A 19,401-nucleotide genomic window follows, 5' to 3' on the forward strand; every position below is an offset into this window, starting at 1 on the left:
GGGGGTACCGTTTTCATCTCTTTTACAAGTATGGAATGAATCAGCTATTAGCTGCTGGAAGGGCTGGAAGTCTAGGATGGGAGCTGGATGAGCCCTGAGCGCTGACCACAGGAGATGGACAAAGACAGAAGTTGGTCAGGCACCAGAGTGATGTGGAGGTGTCAGAGGCCCTTGCATGGCAGAGAGCCACAGTCGAAAGGGCTGGAGCAGGCACTGGGTCCATCTGCCTCAGACCAGAAGCCACTTGCAGCCTTTCTGCCGCAGTGGAGAAACCAGCTGGCCCCTGACACTCTGCAGCCTGGCACCTCAGAGGCTGCTTCAGCATGGTGTGTGGTCAGACCTGGAGGAGCCTACAATTAACTGACAATTAGCCTGACTGGGAGGGGAATTGGGGACCTCCCTGTAGCTAATGGCCAGGCAGCCGAATGGGCTAGGACTCTGGCTTCAGTGATGGTCCATTGGGAAGTGGCCGGTTTATCTCAGAGGAGCCAGAAGTGCCATTTAAATCCTAGCATGCTCAGCTGGGAGCTCGATAAAGGCTTAAAGTCTGGGTGGTACTGAGAATTCATCCACTTTTCCCAAATAAATAAGAAGTGGCCACAGTTAGGGGCAGCACGGATTTGAGAGCCAACACTACTGCATGTTGTATTTGTGTTTCTCGGTGAGTTCCAGTTTCTACTTAAGACTAAGGGGTTGATGAAATCTTCCATAGGAGCCAGGCTCCATTTGCTTCTTTCTTTTATTAGGTGCTTGCCTTTGGGATTATATAGTGTGTTACAGGTACTTTCATTGAAGGGTGAAGTTTTTCCATACCTTGTAATTGTATGCCTCTCTTAATGCAAAAAGCACTGTCTTCAAAATTTGTGAAGTCACCTTTTGTAAAACGAATCTGAACTTCCGATTTATTTGCATCACTTTTTAATTAAATGATAAGAATAGGTAATATACTCTATTTTAGCTGAAAGGCCAAGGAAGGATGTTTACATCATTGTTTTAAAAAATTGTTTCAGCCAGGCATAGTGGCTCACGCCTGTAATCCCAACACTTTGAGAGGCCAAGACAGGTGGATCACCTGAGGTCAGGAGTTTGAGACCAGCCTGACCAACATGGTAAAACCCTGTCTCTACTAAAAATGCAAAAATTAGCCAGGCATGGTAGCAGTTGCCTGTAGTCCCAGCTACTCGGAGGATGAGGCATGAGAATTGCTTGAACCCAGGAGGCAGAGGTTGCAGTGGGCCGAGATCGTGCCACTGCACTCCTGCCTGGGGAATAGAGAGAGACTCTGTTTCCAAAGAAAATAAAAATAAAAAATAAAATAGAATAAAAAATTGTTTCTTTGGCCCCTTGGGAAAATATAAATGCAAATTTCTGCCAGCAAGATCATTGTTATGACGTTTAGGAAAATATTGGCATATGCTTGCACTTTATTTTTATTTGTAAGCCTCTAAATTATTGTTAGTCTGTCCCAATAGTGGAATAAACAGAAACAGAAATGAAATGATTTACTATAATTCCTTAGCTAACCACTGAAACCTGAGAATAAAGCCTTATTTCTAAATCAAGTTATAAGATAAAATGTCAACCTAGTTCAATAAAGAATTCACCTTCTTCAAAAGGCAAATGAACTCCTTAGAAAAGAAGAATCTTAAGTATTTAATGACAGCACAGCAGCTCAAAGCCATGAAGGCAGAAACAAATCCAATGTGTCAGGGAACTGTGTGCCTCGGCCAGGAAGCCTCCTGTATTCTTCATGCTGTTTCCAAAACCATTTGGAAAAATTAGGAAATATGAGTGACTATGTATATAAATGTAAAATAGAAAAAGCCCTTTCTAGGCATGATATTAAATGTGTAATCCACAAAAGAAAAGATTAGAAGAGATGACTACATACATTTTTAAAGAAATCTCTGCCTAGAGAAGTTAGTTACTTCCAAGAAACAATGAGAAACAATGAGATTGGGTAAATACTTCCATTCAAAAAGGGAGAAATTGACCAAAGGAAAGGGGCCACAGGCTGGCCCCATGTGAGTCCAAAACCAATCAGGGCAGCCATTAAATCTTGAAGCTCCAAAATAATTATAAAGGTTCCTAAATGCGTTCACATCAAAGAAACTGGTTTAGCATTGTTAAATGCTGTTCATTAGAGGAGAAAATAGAATCTATTCTAGGTATTTTAAGCACAATGGAATTTTATACAGGGAATGTGGTGCTTACAAAGCGTTGGAGGAGCTTGGGGAGCACAAAGATCATTGCTATGCTGTGTCCGGCACCACTACCAGATCTCCGTCTTCTGCCTCCCACTTCTCAGGGCTCACCAACCAGATGGCCAGAAACTTGGCTGAACTCAGCCGCTGTAGCTGCCTTGGTTGCCTCTAGAAAACTGAGAGCAGTGACTAGACACTGGAATCATTAGTCCTGCTGTTGGAGCTCACGTTTCTGAGGCTTTGCCAGATCACAGAAACAGCAGGAGGAAGACGGATTCCACCTCTGTACCACCTTCTAGATTCTGCAAGAAGGCATCAAACTGGTAGAACCTAATTTCCAAGGGAGCCATTTTTATCTTTCCAACATCTTCAGTTCAGCTGGGAGGTAGGAATGGATACCTAACAGGGTGCCAGTTGATCACATCCATTTCGCTTTGGGACCCCTTTTTCTGGTGTCATCTAGTTTCTTCTCAGCTTACTATGGGAAACCATGCTTAGGATAATTTCCTAGGAGTGGGCTTCCTAGGAAAAATTACAGTTTACCAACAGAAAAGACAAGAATGTGAATTTCCTGATGTTTGGTTATTTTAATGTTAAACACAAATGTGTCTAGTTCAGTAGATAAAATGACATTTAAGAGATTTTCATTCCAAAATCTCTTAGGTCGTATAGGTTGAGTATCCCTTATCTGAAATGCTTGAAACTAGGAGTGTTTTCGATTTGGGGTTTTTTCAGATTTTTGAATATTGGCATGTACCAACTGAGATATCTGGGGGATGGAACCCAAGTCTAAATATGAAATTCATTTATGTTTCATATACACCTTATACATATAACCTAAAGGTAATTTTATGCAATATTTTTAATCACATGTGCAACTCATCACATGAAGTCAGGTATAGAATTTTTTCATGTGATGTCATGTCAGTATTCAAAACGTGTTGGATTTTGGGCATTTCAAATTTTGAATTTTCAAATTTGGGATGCTGAACCTATATTGCATAAATATCAGTTTATTAACAATCAGAGCAAGCTGTTGTATAAGCATATGGCTGGTTATATTCATGTCTGTTCATCACAGTAGGTTGCAAGTCCTTTGAAGGTAAGAATCTTCTTTTATTCACCTTTGTATACATTCTCCCCCAGCACAGAGTTCCCAGCAGAACACCTGGCAGTGGTGCACAGTAAATGTCGAGTGGATTGCAGTGGTTATTATCTGTCATCTGTCGATAAATCTATTTTTTCTCCCTTATTTCTCTGTACTTTATTGAGTCAGATTTGACAAGAGTCATCCATTCGTCTGAATATTGCATTTAACTTGGGAGCCCAGGCCAGATCATACATTTATTATTTTTTCAACATAATTTTGTTTAGCTTATAAACTTTTTTTTTTTTTTTTTTTTTTTGAGACAGAGTCTTGCTCTGTCATCCAGGCTGGAGTGCAGTGGCATGATCTCGGCTCACTGTAACCTCCGCCTCCTGGGTTCAAGCGATCCTCCTGCCTCAGCCTCCCAAGTAGCTGGGACTACAGCGCCCACCATCACGCCCAGCTAACTATTTGTATTTCTAGTAGAGACGGGGTTTCACTATGTTGGCCAGGCTGATCTCGAACTCCTGATCTTGTGATCCGCCCGCCTCAGCCTCCCAAAGTGCTGGGATTATAGGCATGAGCCACCATGTCTGGCCAGCTGATAAACTTTGACTTGTAAAAAATGTAATAGAGTGTCTTGGAACAGCAAATACCATCCAAGCATGGATGTCCACTTTTTTGTTTCCAAAACTCTGAGTTAACTGTGGTAAGTGCAGAGCTGTGTAAGAAACGACCGTGGAGTGGAGTGTCAGCAGCATGAGGCTTTGGGGTTTGAGGTTTGAGACACCAGTTCTTAGGACAGAGGGAAGACTGCTGGCAAGAGTATCTCAAGACATGCTGCATTACGCTTTGCACACTTCATTTAATAAATGGAAGGATGATATAACCAGGGAAGGAAAAGAAAGTTCTACAGTTCCTAATGGAATTTAGAATTTCATAGAGGCCTGGTACCTAGGTCTTTATCTGGATATAGGTATGTAAGTAGTGCCTAGAGATTAAGAATAGACTTTTAGAGCCTTATTTGTATAGGACAAGATATGTGCAGTCCCCACTTTTTTGGTTCAAAATAAGGAAAATATTTTATTTATTTATTTATTTATTTTTGAGATGGAGTCTCACTCTGTCACCCAAGCTGGAGTGCAATGGCACTATCTCAGCTCACTGCAACCTCTGCCTCCTGGGTGCAAGTGATTCTCATGCCTCAGCCTCCCGAGTAGCCAGGATTACAGGCATGCGCCATCATGCCCAGCTAATTTTTGTATTTTTAGTAGAGACTGGTGGCCAGGCTGGTCTTGAACTCCTGACCTCAAGTGATCTGCCCGCCTCAGCCTCCCAAAGTGCTGGGATTACAGGAGTGAGCCACTGTGCCTGGGCAAGAAAAACAATTTAAAACTTTATAAATTTTTGTTAACCTGTGGTGTGCGTAGAGAAAAGTAAACAAATTGTAAATGTGCAGCTCAGTTAATTTCCAATAAAGTAAACACACACCTAAGTAACCACCACCCATGTTAGGAAATACAGCATTATTGGTACCTCAGAAGTTCTCTCATACCCTCTACAGTGCATCTCCCCAAAGGTACCTGCTCCCCAAATCTCTGACACCATAGATTAGTTGGACTTCATATAAATGTAATCATACAGTATGCTTTCTTCTGTATCAGGTTTCTTTTACTCCCTGTTCTATTTGTGAAATTCACCATGTGGCTGTATGTAGCTCTCATTCATTAACTTTTGTTGTTGTGTAGCATCTAATTCATAACCGTACCACACTTCATCCCTTCTGATATTGATGCATATTTGGATTGTTTCCATTTTGAGGCTACTATAAATGATGCTACCCCAAACTTACTTTTATATGCCTTTTAGAACAAATATGTACATTTTCCTCTGGAGTATGAATGTAGAAGTAAAATTACTGGGTCCTGAGGCATGCATATGTTCAGCGTTAGTATGTTCCATTGTGTTTTCCAAAGAATTAGAACAATTGGCATTCTCACCAGTAGTGTCTAAGATTTCCAGTTCTCCACATCCTTATTTGCACTTGCGAATATCCTCTTATTTTCCCCATTCCGGTGAGTGCATCTTTGTATCTCATGTGGTTTCAATTTCTCCCAGTAATGACATTTAGCTTCATTTTGTTTGTTTCATTGGCCATTTAGGCACCCTCCTTTGTGGGGTGATGATTTGTCTTTTCCCTTTTTTTTAATTGGATTGCTTATCTTTCACTTACTGATTTATTGGTGAGTTGTTGGTCAGATACATGTATTCCAAACTACTTTTTCTTTTTCTTTTGAGACAAGATCTCACTCTGTCATGCAGGCTCACTGCAGCCTTGACCTCCCAGGTTCAAGCAATCCTCCCACCTCAGGGTCCTGAGTAGCTGGGACCACAGGCATTTGCCACCATGCCTGGCTAATTTGTGTTATTACTCATAGAGATGAGGTCTCGCTATGTCACCTAGGCTGGAGCTTTTCCTACTCCGTAGCTTGCTTTTTCACCCTATGGGCATCTTGTGGTGAACAGAAGTTCTTCATTTTAATGTAGTCCAGTTCATTGGTACTTACCTTATGGCTACAACTTTTGTGTCCTGTGTAAGGTATTTTTTGACTACTAAAAGGTCATAAAGATATTCTGTAATTATATTTGTGCGGTTTTATTATTTTTCCTATTTAGATCTATAATCTACATTGAATTGATCTGTGATTCTTTTTTGTTCTACATGAATACTCAATTTACTCAGCACCATTTATTGAAAGGGTTACCCGTTATCCTTTTACTGAAACATCGGCTTTGTCAAAAGTCAAGTGACTGTACTCTATACATACTGTCATTCCCTGTTATCCTCATTGTATGCATTCCAAGACCCTCAAAGGATGTCTGAAACTGCAGGTAGTACCAAACCCTATATATACTATGTTAATTCCTATACATGCGCACCTGTGATAAAGCTTAATTTATAAATTAGGGCGAGTAAGAGATTAACAACAATCACCAATAATAACATAGAACAATCATAACGACATGCTGTGACAAAAGTTATGTGAATGTGGTCTCTCTCTCAAAATATCTTACTGTACTGTATTCACCTATTTTTGGACTACAGTTAATCATGGGTAACTGAAACCACTGAAGACAAGATCATGGACTGTACTCAGTACTCTTCCCATTAGTCTGTCTGTCTATCCTCATGCCAGTGCCACTGTCCTTATTTACTGAAGTTTCGTTGTAAGTATTGATATCAGGTAGTGACAGTCTCCCAACTTTGTTCTTCAAAATTATCTTCAGTATTCTTGTATTCTCATATAAATTTTGGAATCAGCTTTTCAGTTTCTCCAATGCTGGACTTTTTATTGAGATTAAGTTAAATCTATAGATTAATTTGAGAGAGCTGGTATCTTTTAATATTGACTATTCCAATACGTGGGCATGGTACATGCCTCTATTTAGGTCTGTAATTTATCTTATTAATGTTGTCGTTTTCTGTATAGAGGTCTTGCATATCATATATTAGATGTCTCTCTAAGCATTTGATCTGTTAAGTGCCATTCTAAGTGCTTTACATATATTAACTACCTCATAGGGTAGTCAGCAGAAAACTAAGGAGGCACTATTATTATCCCGTTTTTACAGATGAGATATAGAGAAGTTAAGTATACTGACCAAGGTCGTGTAACTGTTAAAAGGCTGAACTGAGATTTTAAGTTAAGCAGACTGACTTCAGAACACATGCTTTGAATTACTAACATGCTCATGAATGCATTTAATTGCAAGCAATGAAAATATATTTAATATCCATCAATCTGATCTCGTTAAATAAAGCATGGTACGTCCACAGAGTGGAATATTATAAAGGCCTTAAAATATAGTTTTCCGTTGGTATAGGTGGGAGACTGGTTCCAGAGCTCTCCATGGTTATGAAAATCCACAGATGTTCAGTTCCCTTATGTAAAATGTCATAGTATTTGCATATAATCAATGCCTATCCTCCTCTACATTTTAAATCAACTCTAGATTATTTACAGTTTCTAATATGTAAATTCAGTGTACATAGTTGTTATGCTTTATCGTTTAGGGAATCATGACAAGAAAATAGTCTGTACATGTTTCTGTGCAGATACCACCATCCACTTTTTCTTTCAAATATTTTTGATCCAAGATTGGTTGAATCCAGATGCAGAACCCATGGATATGGAGGGTCGACTATCATATAGCTCTGTTATTTTGGAAAGGTGCCTGTGACATATTATTAATCTTTTTAAAAAAGCAAGTTACAGAACAGCTTGTACAGTAGGGTGCCACTGTTGTAAAATTGTGAGTGTGTATGGGCATTAGTTATGGAAACGGGGCTCTGAAATGCATTTTTAATAGAGGGTCTAACTTGTTATTATAAAATAATAAAGCTATTTTTATTTAATGGACAGAGAGTATTCTTATTCTCCTCCTAAGTATATTTCTTAGTAAGTAATAGCTAATGAAAAATAAAAGCACATAATAGCTATTGAATGACCGAACAAGTAATTATTTGAGCTCTATTATTATTTACATGAGGATTTCCTGGAAGAGAGGAAAGATTTTAGACTTTATTGTGACGAAAAATAGCTCTACTTTTTCCACTGGTACTTGCATTTATTATGATTTCTTTCTTTGCTCTGTGTCTTTTCTTTCTTTTTTAAAAATAGAACAATGCTTAATGTGAACTTTGACAATCAAACAAATACATGGGTTTCAAAGAGCTTATGTTTTTTTATGTTCTTTTTCCTTTTTTTTTTTTTTTTTTGAAACAGGGTCTCATTCTGTTGCCCAGGCTGGAGTGCAGTGGCACAATCTTGGCTCACTGCAATCTCCTCCTCCCAGGTTCAAGTGATTCTCCTGCCTCAGCCTCCCAAGTAGTTGGGATTACAGACATGTGCCACCACGCCCGGCTAATTTTTGTATTTTTAGTAGAGAAGGGGTTTCACCATGTTGGCCAGGCTGGTCTCGAACTCCTGACCTGAAGTGATCTGCCCGCCTCGGCCTCCCAAAGTGCTGGGATTACAGGTGTGAGCCAACACACCTGGCCTTCAAAGAGCTTATGTCTTTTGTCTGTTGTTGTTTAGGAATCAATTTTAAAACTCTCAAACCATTGATTTGCAAGATTTCTCTTAATCATTACAACCCTACCTCCCAAATACAATTGAAAAAGGGAACTGTGTTCTCAAAAGAATTAATGTCTATCCTTCCTTTCTCTGTGGTGGCGGTTTCCAAATGAGAAATTCCACCTTAAAGAGTTTAGAACTGAGCCCGGCCAAGTAGCCTGTCAAGAGAAATAGCAGATTCCAGCCCATCACAAAAGGGCAAACGGATTGTTTATCCATCACAGCCATAAAACTGCCTAAGAACTGGTCTGTTACCAAAATCTATCTTGTTGGTGAATTGATGAACACTGATTGGATACAGCGGATGTTGAAGAACAAAGTAGCTGGCTTACAGTTACGCTCTGAAAATTAGCTAAGGGTCTGGAACATCATTTTAATCTCAAAACACTGCTGAGGTCTGTGTTTACGTATGTCTGTGGGAATGTTCCTTAAAACATGCTCACTTGGGAAAGGAAATAAACATGTCATGTATCATATGTTTAAATGCATACAGGGTTTCCAGTAAGTGCTATGATTTATTTGATTTCTTAAAGCCCTGACACCTGCATAAAATTAATTCATGTGCATAGGCTTATGGCATAGTTGGATTTCCATACTATAATACTGAGTACTCACCACATTTCTGAAAGCAAAGGGTCACCCAAGCACCACAACCTTGTACCTCATTACATCTTGGATGTCACTTCCCCATTGTAATAAAATTAAATGGTTTAACCTTCTGCTCACTTGAAACATACTTAATAACAAGGATGTCACAATCTCTGTAAGTGAGATTGTCCAGCCTCATCAAAAAGAGACCATGGCCATATTTGACTTCACTGGAACAATCTGCAAAAAACAACTAACATTTAAAAAATCTCCAGTAATCTCTAGTTCCTAGTATGTGGAAGGGATGTAAAGTATTTCCCCAGGGAGCTTTGCTTTTGCACAGGACCAGGACTCAACAGCTCAAGCAACATGTCCCAAGGTCAGTGACAAAGGGCTGGGATAGATTTACTTTCCTCTGTATGAGAGCACCCATGTCTCCAGGTCTACAAAGAATTTCCAGATTTTTCTCTTGTGCCTATTTGCGCCTATGTATTAGTATATCGGAATATCACTCTAGGACTTTCAAAGACTGTAAGAGCTCTAATATAATTCAGATGTTTTTATTCTTTTACACATGTTGCAAAAAAAAGAAAAAAAAAAAAAAAAGAGCATACCAGAAGCTCTGATGTGCCCCCTTTAGCATGAAGAGTTCACATTGGCCTTTGTGATTTAGTGAGGGGAATCCTCTGACCAGCAACCTCAGTGTCACCTGGGAGTTTGTCAGAAATGCAGACTCTCAGGCCCCTCCCAGACCTACTGAATTAGACCTGCATTTTAACAAACTTCCCGGGAGATCTGAATGCAATACGTAGTTTGAAAAGCACTGAAACATTCTAGATGCACATCCCAGCAAATATGGTGACAATGTCAATTAAATTTCCACCTGCATGGGCCTGCTTAACAATTATATTGCATCCAACATAACTCTTTTCTGTTCTCTTACTGCTCAGAGGCCCCTCTGCCCACCCAGATTTGTGCAACATCACTTGAATGTTTGACAGTGCCTTTGTGTCTTCTAGCAGATTGCCGTTCCCTAGGCTTGTCATTCTTGCAAGCTGCTTAGCAGTTGTCAAAGATGATGTTATAACCTGCCTGGGGGCTTGATCTAATGTCACAATCCTATTGACCTGCCAAATCCTGTGATTCATTATAAGTAGAATGGTTCATATTCATGTGAATTATGGGTGGGGAAATTTTGTCTGTTTCATGAAGACCTCTGTTTGGACGTGTTAGATTCTGTGAAGTCAAGACAAGCAAGTGATTATATCCTAAATCATGCTTGATATGAAATAAAGTTTAGAAATATATAGTATACTCAAATACATTTCCAGTTAATACTGATATTATACAAAGTATGCAAATTATACTGTTATACTATTATATTATCACATCGAGAAACATAATACCTGCCTTACTTACCTTTTAGCAAACCAGTACCATTTAAAGAGAACGTACAAAGGAAAGCAAAAGTAAATTATAATTGTTTTTACATGCAATATCCATATTCAATCATCTAACATAATTTTCTTTATAAATATTTAGTCATATAAATAAACAACTGAAATAATTATGTACTTGCTAAGATATAATTTTTAAATGGTAAAATAATAACTCCCTTCCAAAAATGAAATGAATATGTGTCAAAGATTTTATTAAATTCATTAATTAATGAAAGTACCAGTAAGATTTAATGAAGGAAGTAGTAAATATGTATAGACAATCTAATAAAGAAATATTACACAGAGATTTCTCGGTTATATACAAAACTAGTTATATGTCCTACAGGGCTACTGTCCTATAGGGCAACAAACTGTAACCTTTGTAGGTTTCATTTCCACCAAACCGAAATTATTTGCATTTCAGCCAGACAAAAATCTACCAACTAACCTGTCATTTCACTAAGTCTGAGATCATTAATCAATAGTAAACAATAAGTTGAACAAAGTACTTTCCCTTTTATAATCCTGGGGTGGCCTTTGCCCCCATGTGACATAGAAATCAGGTTTTACCTTCTGTTCATGTTTTGTATAATTTTTCTTAACACACTTATAGAAAACCATCTTCTGTTAAACTTCATATTTCAACTGAAGGTTTAAATATATTCACTTTCCACGTGGACATTTATTCTAAAATTACAGAAGGTGCAAATTGACACTCTTCTTTCTACCTCATGTAGTTACTCCTGAGCCTCAGTCAGTTTTCAGTCTTTTTCAAAGCCTTCTTTCCACACCTAGTGATTTTTAGTTCGAGACTTGGAACAATGCTAGGATACCTAAGGCGGCTCAGAGGACCGTCATGGCATGGAAAGGACATGCTTTCAGTGACAGAGTGCCCACTCAAAGACCCATTCATATCAGGCGATTCTACTGCTTTTGCTCATACCATGTGGCAGGTAAATCAGCTTCCTGCTTTTGACTGATCCCTACGGACATTGATGTGCTTTCAATAGGAAATTAATATTTTTGAACTTATGCATTCACTTTTCTCCCCATACATATGCTAATTACATGTAGGTTTCCCTCTGTAATCATTTATATTCATATTCATGAATAATGTTGCCTCCTCCTTGTGATTTGGTGCTATTGAATCTCATCTGCATTATTCTCAGAAATTGAATTCATTTGGAGCTAGCATAGAAAAGAATAAATATTCTGTTAACTAGGAAACATTGACTGATCTATGACTAAAAGTTATTTTCTAGAATAACTGCAGTGTTTTGGTTTGTTTCCGTTTGTTTTAATGTCAGTGTCTGCTTGCATTCAAAGCATTCGCAGCATCTGCAAAGAAGTGGGTCTTGGCTTTTACGCTGCTCCCGGCTTCAGCTCGCTCTGTGAAGGCAGCCAAGGGCAGAGAAGGCCCTTCACATTCTCAGCAGGGGACCTGGCAGAGGGGAAGATGCCAGAATCATAGAGTTCTCGGCATAAATAGTTTCAAGATCTGAATGCATTCTTTCCTAACAATTGACTGAATGGGTTTGTTCTCTCCCCTTCTTTCTCACTAGCTAACCTTGTGTTGTGTTGCCTGTTCAATAGCATTCTTCAGGGAAGATGTTTGGAGATAGAATGGGAATTTGTCGCAGTAAACTGCATATGGGAATGTGATGTAGGGTCAGAATTAGTAACTGCTGGGAGTTTTCATGTTTAGGGTCTGCTGTTGAGATACCCAGAGATGTTTACCAAAAAAAGGAGTGTTTCAGTTTGGCTAAGAATGAAAATACTCTATTTTATGGGTTTATATAAGCATTTACTTTAAAAATTTGTTCTAATGCTTGGTAATGCTTGGGGTAGCTCTATTAGCATTCTTTTCTACACACTGGAGCTTGTCTGCCTCTATTATTGTTTCCTGTAATGAGATATAATAAGCTCAAGCTTTTACCTACATATCAAGTTTTATAACAGAAAATGAGAATAGGTTAAAAAATCAAAGGGATTTAGAACTTTCTGTATTTGAACGTTGGAAAATGTTAGTTTTGTGTAATGATTCTTTTTTTTTCCAAATAATTTAAAAGACTTATACATATAAACCTTGGATGGTAAACTGAATTAAAGGTTGACTGTATTTCAGACAATGTGATCCATAGGGTAAGGCTGGAAACACATCTTGTATTTTTTTTTTTTTTTTTTTTTTTTAGACAGGGTCTCCCTTTTTCCCCCCGTTTGGGGTAGGGGGGCGCAATCTCCGCTCATTGCAACCTCTGCCTCCCGAGTTGAAGTGATTCCCCTGCCTCAGCCTCCTGAGTAGCTGGGACTAAAGGCACACACCACCATGTCCGGCTTTTTGTATTTTTTAGTAGAGACGGGGTTTCACCATATTGGCCAGGCTGGTCCTGAACTCCTGACCTTGTGATCCACCCACCTCAGCCTCCCAAAATGCTGGAATTACAGGCGTGAGCCACCATGCTTGGCCTATGCCTTTATTTTAAAAGTTACTTGGATCACGGAGGAATGGTATGTTATTATATAGATTCTTAAGGGTATTTCATTTTTTTGGCATGATATGAAAATTATAAACAGTCATTTCTACTTTAGTCTGTTTTGAAACATTCTGATTTTCACATTTTGATTTTTTTCTCTTTGATTTCATTATATTATAATAAAAGTAACAAGTATTGACTAGAAAATCTGAAAGATCCTGGAGTGTCGAGAAGATAATAGTCATTTGTAATGTCACAACACAGAGAAGAAATGACTCTTAACATTTTTATTTCCTTCTGACATTTTATCCATGCTTACAAGTATATACTTATATAAAATTAGGATCATCCTTTCTGTAAAGCTTGTATTCTGTTTAAAACATCTCACTTATGGTTACCCTGAAACTATAGAAAATGAGGTTGCAGAAATTTGTCTTTTCAAATGGAAAGTGTTCCTGCTATATTATTAAATAAGAAAGCAGCACAGCATGGTTTTTATCTCATTTTGGGTGTAAGCAGCATAATATGCTTGATTTATCGTTCTAGCTTCTTTCTTATTATGATGTATGTTCCATACTTTATGCATTTTCCATACTTTATGCATTTTTGCTTGTTTCTGATGTTTCTGTAATGCAGCATGTGTTACTTTTTGGATTTAAATGGCATGAGCTGAAATAACCCAACAAGAATCATCCCTGTATGTAAACTTCATGAGCAGCCTTATTATCGTCTCTGGTTCTTTTCTTAGAATCAGTTCCTAGGAGTGGAATCGCTGGGTCTCGGTGTTTGAATATGCTGTATATTTTGTATACTTTGTAGTCTAGTTATATTTCTCTATGGGAAGGAGATTTACATTTGTTCTTTGCAAAGTAAAGAATATTTATTCTCACCATTTTTGCTCTTGTATCTTTCCCTTATCATGCCTTTTGCACCATTCTCTTTATCTGTCTTCCATATATTTCATATATTCCCTATCAACCGTCTGCACTCTTTCCTCTCTTCTCCCCATCTCTCAAATCCACGTGTTCAGGACAATTATCCCCATTTTTTGCCCTCTGTTACACAGTCATCTGCCCTATAGCTTGCCTCTGCTGTCCTGTAGAACAATGAACTGTTTTCCCTCTGGCCTCACATACTGTGCCAAGCACTGTGCGGTTCCAAAGAAGTCACCTCCTAACTTTGAATATGCAAAAAAATTAAAACAACAGATTCAGTTCAAAGACAGATATTTTGTGAGCTTTCATAGTTTCTCTGAATTTAGTAGCTTAAAAAAAACCTAAAAGGTTGTTTTCAAATTTTCAAGTATTTATAGTCTTTATTTTTAGAAACTGTTGGGAATAATTTTATTATAAGAAATTTAGAGACTTATATTAGAAAGCTCATTAGCTAGAGTCCAAGCATTTTCCTTACAAAAATACCTATATGTCTTTATTATAATGTCACCTTTATGGCTGAAAATCTCACCAACAGCCATATTGACTAAAATTACTTTTGCCTCAAATGCTGGGGCTATGAACCATAATAGTCTAGTCTCTTGAAGCATTGAAGATGAACAGAATTCATTTATAAAAAATATTCCAACCAGATGTCTGAGAATTTGGTTATAAATCAGCAATTACAAAGGAAGACAGAGGAAAGGAAGACAGATTTTTATTTATATATTGAAACAATGGGTACTAAGTATTATAGATAATTGGCATAAGGGAAAGGCATTCCATTCTTATCCCACTTTTGAGTGAGAACATAAAATGTTTGGTTTTCCATTCCTGAGTTACTTCACGTAGAATACTAGTCTCCAATCTCATCCAGGGTGCTGTGAGTGCCATTCATTCATTTGTTTTTATGGCTGAGTAGTATTCCATTGTATATATGCCACAGTTTCTTTATCCACTGGGCATTTGGGTTGGTTCCACATTTTTGCAATTGCGAATTGTGCTGCTATAGACATGAGTGTGCAAATATCTTTTTCGTATAATGACTTCTTTTCCTCTGGGTAGATACTAGTAGTGGGATCGAATGGTAGTTCTACTTTTAGTTCTCTAAGGAATCTGCACACTGTTTTCCATAGTGGTTGTACTAGTTTCCATTCCCACCAGCAGTGGAGAAGTGTTTCCTGTTCACCGCATCCGAGCCAACATCTATTCTTTTTTAATTTTTTGATTATGGCCATTTTTGCAGGAATAAGGTGGTATTGCGTTATGGTTTTGAATGACACAAAGGACTCTGGGGACTTGGGGAAAGGATGAGAAGAGGGTGAGAGATAAAAGACTACAAATTGGGTGCAATGTATACTGCTTGGGTGATAGGTGCACCAAAATCTCACAAATCATCACTAAAGAATTACTCAAGCCGGGCGTGGTGGCTCACGTCTGTAATCCTGGCAGTTTGGGAGGCCGAGGTGGGCAGATCACCTGAGGTCAGGAGTTTGAGACCAGCCTGACCAACATGGAGAAACCCTGTCTCTACTAAAAATACAAAATTAGCCGGGCATGGTGGTGCTTGCCTGTAATCCCAGCTACTCAGGAGGCTGAGGCAGGAGAATCACTTGAACCTGAGAGGCGGAGGTTGTGGTGAGCTGAGATCACACCATTGCACTCTAGCCTGGGCAGCAAGAGCAAAACTCCGTCTCAAACAAACAAAAAAAGAACTTACTCATGTAATGTAACCAACCACCACCTGTTCCCCAATAACCTATGGAAATAAAACATTTAAAAAAGACAAAAACAGAGAAAGGCATTCCAGTGTCCCAGTGCCTGTAACTCAATGTCTACTATGTGTTAGGCACTAGGCTAGGAGCTTTGTGGAATAATGCAAAGGCCCCGACCTTGCTGATCAGACCCTATAATCAACGTAGCGGAAAGGCAGGTAACACACAGCAACAGCAAAACGCAATGCAAGGAAGGGCTTTTGTAGTCACATTCAGCAAGTGCCTTCACATTCGGTTCAGGGAGAAAGCAAGAGAAAGGTTGGTTCCAACTGTGTTAATACATGAAGATATTTTAGAAAGGAAGTAGCTTTTAAATGTAGCCTTAGACGCACCAATAAGACCTTGATGGAGGTGGTTAAAGTGTGCTGTACATAACACAAATGCAAAATTTTGACCCTAAAATTGTATTAGGCATATTTGGGAAAAGCAAATAGACCTATGTGAGTGGGGCAGAAAGTTCTGATGGGAAAGTGAGAGAAAACCTGGAATGACAGGATTAATGAAACCCATGTCATAGAAGACTTTGTAAACCTCTATGCTAGTATTTCTGAGTTTTCTATTTAGACTCATGACATCAGAATTACCTTGTGGTGTTAAAATGTAGACTCCTGGGCCATACTTCTGATCACAATCAGAGGGTAGTACCCTGAATCTGCATTTTAACCATCTTCCTAGGAGATTCCAATGCACACTAAACTCTGAGAACATTTGCCATTGAAATAACCATCAGGGCAGTGTGGCCTAGGGGTATGAGGAAGAAAGGATTTGTCCCTTTGGAGGTCCCTCTGCCAGGGAAGTCTCAAAGCAGCATTATTTAGCTCTGTGCATTATAAATTTAGGTAAAATGACTTTTTATCTTCCAGGCTTCATTAGGGCACAGACTTGAGTCCAGTGGAGCTGCCTGGGAGATGATCTGAGTGGGAGAATCTTCTGTCCCCCACAAGAGAGGAGAGGCCTGTTTGCAGTGTGAAGCTCATTCACCTGGCTCTCCTCCTTCCCTCGGAATTCTTATGCCTTTAAAATCACACAAACAAAATGCACTCAGAGCTTTGGGAGTGAGATCGTATCACACCATCCTGTGTGGAGGACACAGTGAGGGTCCTGAGATCCCACTCATGTGAAGTTGAAAGGCAGATACTGTTTGGAAGAGGAGAGACTGAATTTTATTTTACTTTTTAAAAAGAGGTACTGTATTCACATGATACAAAATTCAAAAGGTACACAGGGCATCCTGTGAAAAGTCTCCTCCTGACTGTCCCCAGCCATCCAAGTAGCACCTCTGTGTATTCAGGTGAAAGGTATCTCTGTACCTGCCCAGCTTTTAAAAACGGAAATGGTAATATACTGTATACACTGTTCTGTACCTTGCTTTTTAAAATTTCTTGTCAGAGCTTCCTCGTTCTTTTTGCAGCGGCATAGTATTCCTCTATAGATGGAAATTTAGTCCTCTATAGATGGAACCTGGGTTATTTCCAGTGTGTTGCTATTACAAACAATACTACAACAGATACCTTGTAAGTATCTCCTTTTAAACGTGAGCAGTTAAATCTCTAAGGTCAAGTCCCAGAATGAGATTGTTGGGCTGGAGGATAAATAAATGTGTAATTTTTAAAGCTATTGACAGGCTCCTCCCCATAAATGTTATACCATTTTGCATTCATATGATTAATGAAAAAGAGTGCCTCCCAGTTCACCCCTACAGTTTCATTAACAGAATGTTAAACCTCTGCATCTCTGTCAGCAGGGACAGGCGAGTAGTCCATTCTCTGCATGGTTTGTGTGGGAAGGTGGAGGAGGGAGCAGCTATACTGGGAACCTCGCCAGGGGTCCAGAGCCTGCTTTGCAGACAGCAGTGGGCATTCAGTGGCAACAAAAGAGCCCACTAGCTTTTCAGTTTTTGTTTATGTGTCTGAAATCTATTTTGAAATTTTAATTTAAAAATTAACAGTAGAATTGACTTTATGTTTGGCATAAAGTTCCATGAATGTTAATACATGTATTGATCTGAGTGACCCCTACTAAAATAAGGAACAGTCGCATCATCCTCAAACCTCCCTCCTCCCATCCCTTTGGAGTCACAACCTCCCCCCACCCCGAAACCCCTAGGCAACTGCTGATCAATTCTCCATCACTATGGTTTTATCTTTTCGAGAATGTTATCTAAATAGAACCACACAGTGTGTATCCCTTGGAGCTTGACTTCTTCGGTTCAGCATAATTTCCTGGAGGTTTCATCCAAGCTGTTGCACACATCAGTAGTGTGTTGCTTTTTACTGCTGAGAAGTATCACAGTTGATTTACCCGTTCACCCATTCCGAGCATTGGAGTTGTTTCCAGTTTGGGCTGATTATTAATAAAACTGCTATAAGCATGCACGTACCATTATTTGTGGGAACATAAGTTTTAGTTTCTCCCCTAGTATAATTTTCATACTTTATTATGAGTAAGCTTAGGGATATTTTCGTACATTTAAGAGACATTTATATTTCCTTTTCTGTTATCTGCTCATTTCTTTTATCCATTTTTCTTTTTGGTGGTTGTTGATTTTTATTTTAGAAAACTTGGTTTAAGGGAGATGACAGGACATCCAGATGGAAATGTTTAGCATTCAATTAAAAAATGCGGGCCTCAATTTTGAGAGAGAGGCTCAAAGATGTGGATTTGAGAGGCACACTGATAGGGAATGGAGAGACGAAGCCAGGGAGCTATGTGAACTCGAGAGAAACATGCAAGGCTTGAAGACAGAATCTGTACAAATGCCCATGTTTAGGATGTGGAAAGAGGAAGAGGTAAAGGAAGAAATCGAGAAAGAGACTTCTTAGAGGTCACAGAAGATTTGGGCTATTTTAGGGTAACATTAATAAAAGGTGAATTTTAAAGGTCTGATAAGTAAAGGGTTTAAATCCCAGAGCACAACGTCAAGAGAGAGACAGAGCATCTCTCTCCAAGAATTCCAAATAACAGGCCTACAGTTCATCCTGATTGTTGTAGCAAGGTCACAAGATTACCCCTGCACTATTCTTTATGAAAGGAATTCGGTGCGTTGATTGGCCTACCTATGTCATGTGCTTCAACTCCATAATTTCCCGGAACCTCATGGATCCCCAAGGGGAAATATGGGGCTGTTGGAAGACTTAGATGCTGAAGAAACAGCCAATGAATGTCCAGTGAGTGGCCTTTGAGAGTGGTGTATCATCTGAGTGCAGGAGCTTAGAAGCAGCTGCACATCAAGTTGAGAGACTGGAGGCAACACGTGTAGAAAACCCAAAGAGTTTGGCTCAGTTTTGGTAACCAGGAAGCCTAAATGAAGGATTTGTTTTCCCCAAAATTAAGGCAATATCAGTGCATATTCATACACCCAAGAAAAGACACCACAGGGAGGGAGGCTGCAGAGATGGTGAAGCCTGAGGGGATAGTGGAGGGGAACTGAAGTGAGCACTGGTGAAGCCCTGGAGCCAGGTGCAGGCAGTGAGGACACTCAACTCTTCCTCTGAGAGGCAGGCAGTCTCTCTCGTGCACCCTCACTCCTCCCCATCCACTATCACTCTCCCCCATCCACTCTCACTTCCCCCAGACCCTCACTTCTCCCCGACCACCCTCACTCTTCCCTCCCTCACTCCTCCCCCATCCACCCTCACTCCTCCCCATCCACCCTCACTCCTCCCCCATCCACCCTCACTCCTCCCCATCCACCCTCACTCCTCCCCCATCCACCCTCACTCCTCCCTCCCTCACTCCTCGCCCATCCACCCTCACTCCTCCCC

General features: G+C 39.4%; 1 protein-coding gene across 2 annotated transcripts in view; it reads left to right on the forward strand.

The window, feature by feature from the left end:
• SGPP2 (sphingosine-1-phosphate phosphatase 2) overlaps positions 1 to 19,401 on the forward strand; it is a 135,161-nt gene that overhangs the window by 113,485 nt on the left and 2,275 nt on the right. The gene's annotated exons all lie outside the window — the stretch shown is intronic.

The sequence above is a fragment of the Theropithecus gelada genome, chromosome 12 (assembly GCF_003255815.1).
Source record: "Theropithecus gelada isolate Dixy chromosome 12, Tgel_1.0, whole genome shotgun sequence".
In the NCBI taxonomy this organism is placed as follows: domain Eukaryota; kingdom Metazoa; phylum Chordata; class Mammalia; order Primates; family Cercopithecidae; genus Theropithecus; species Theropithecus gelada.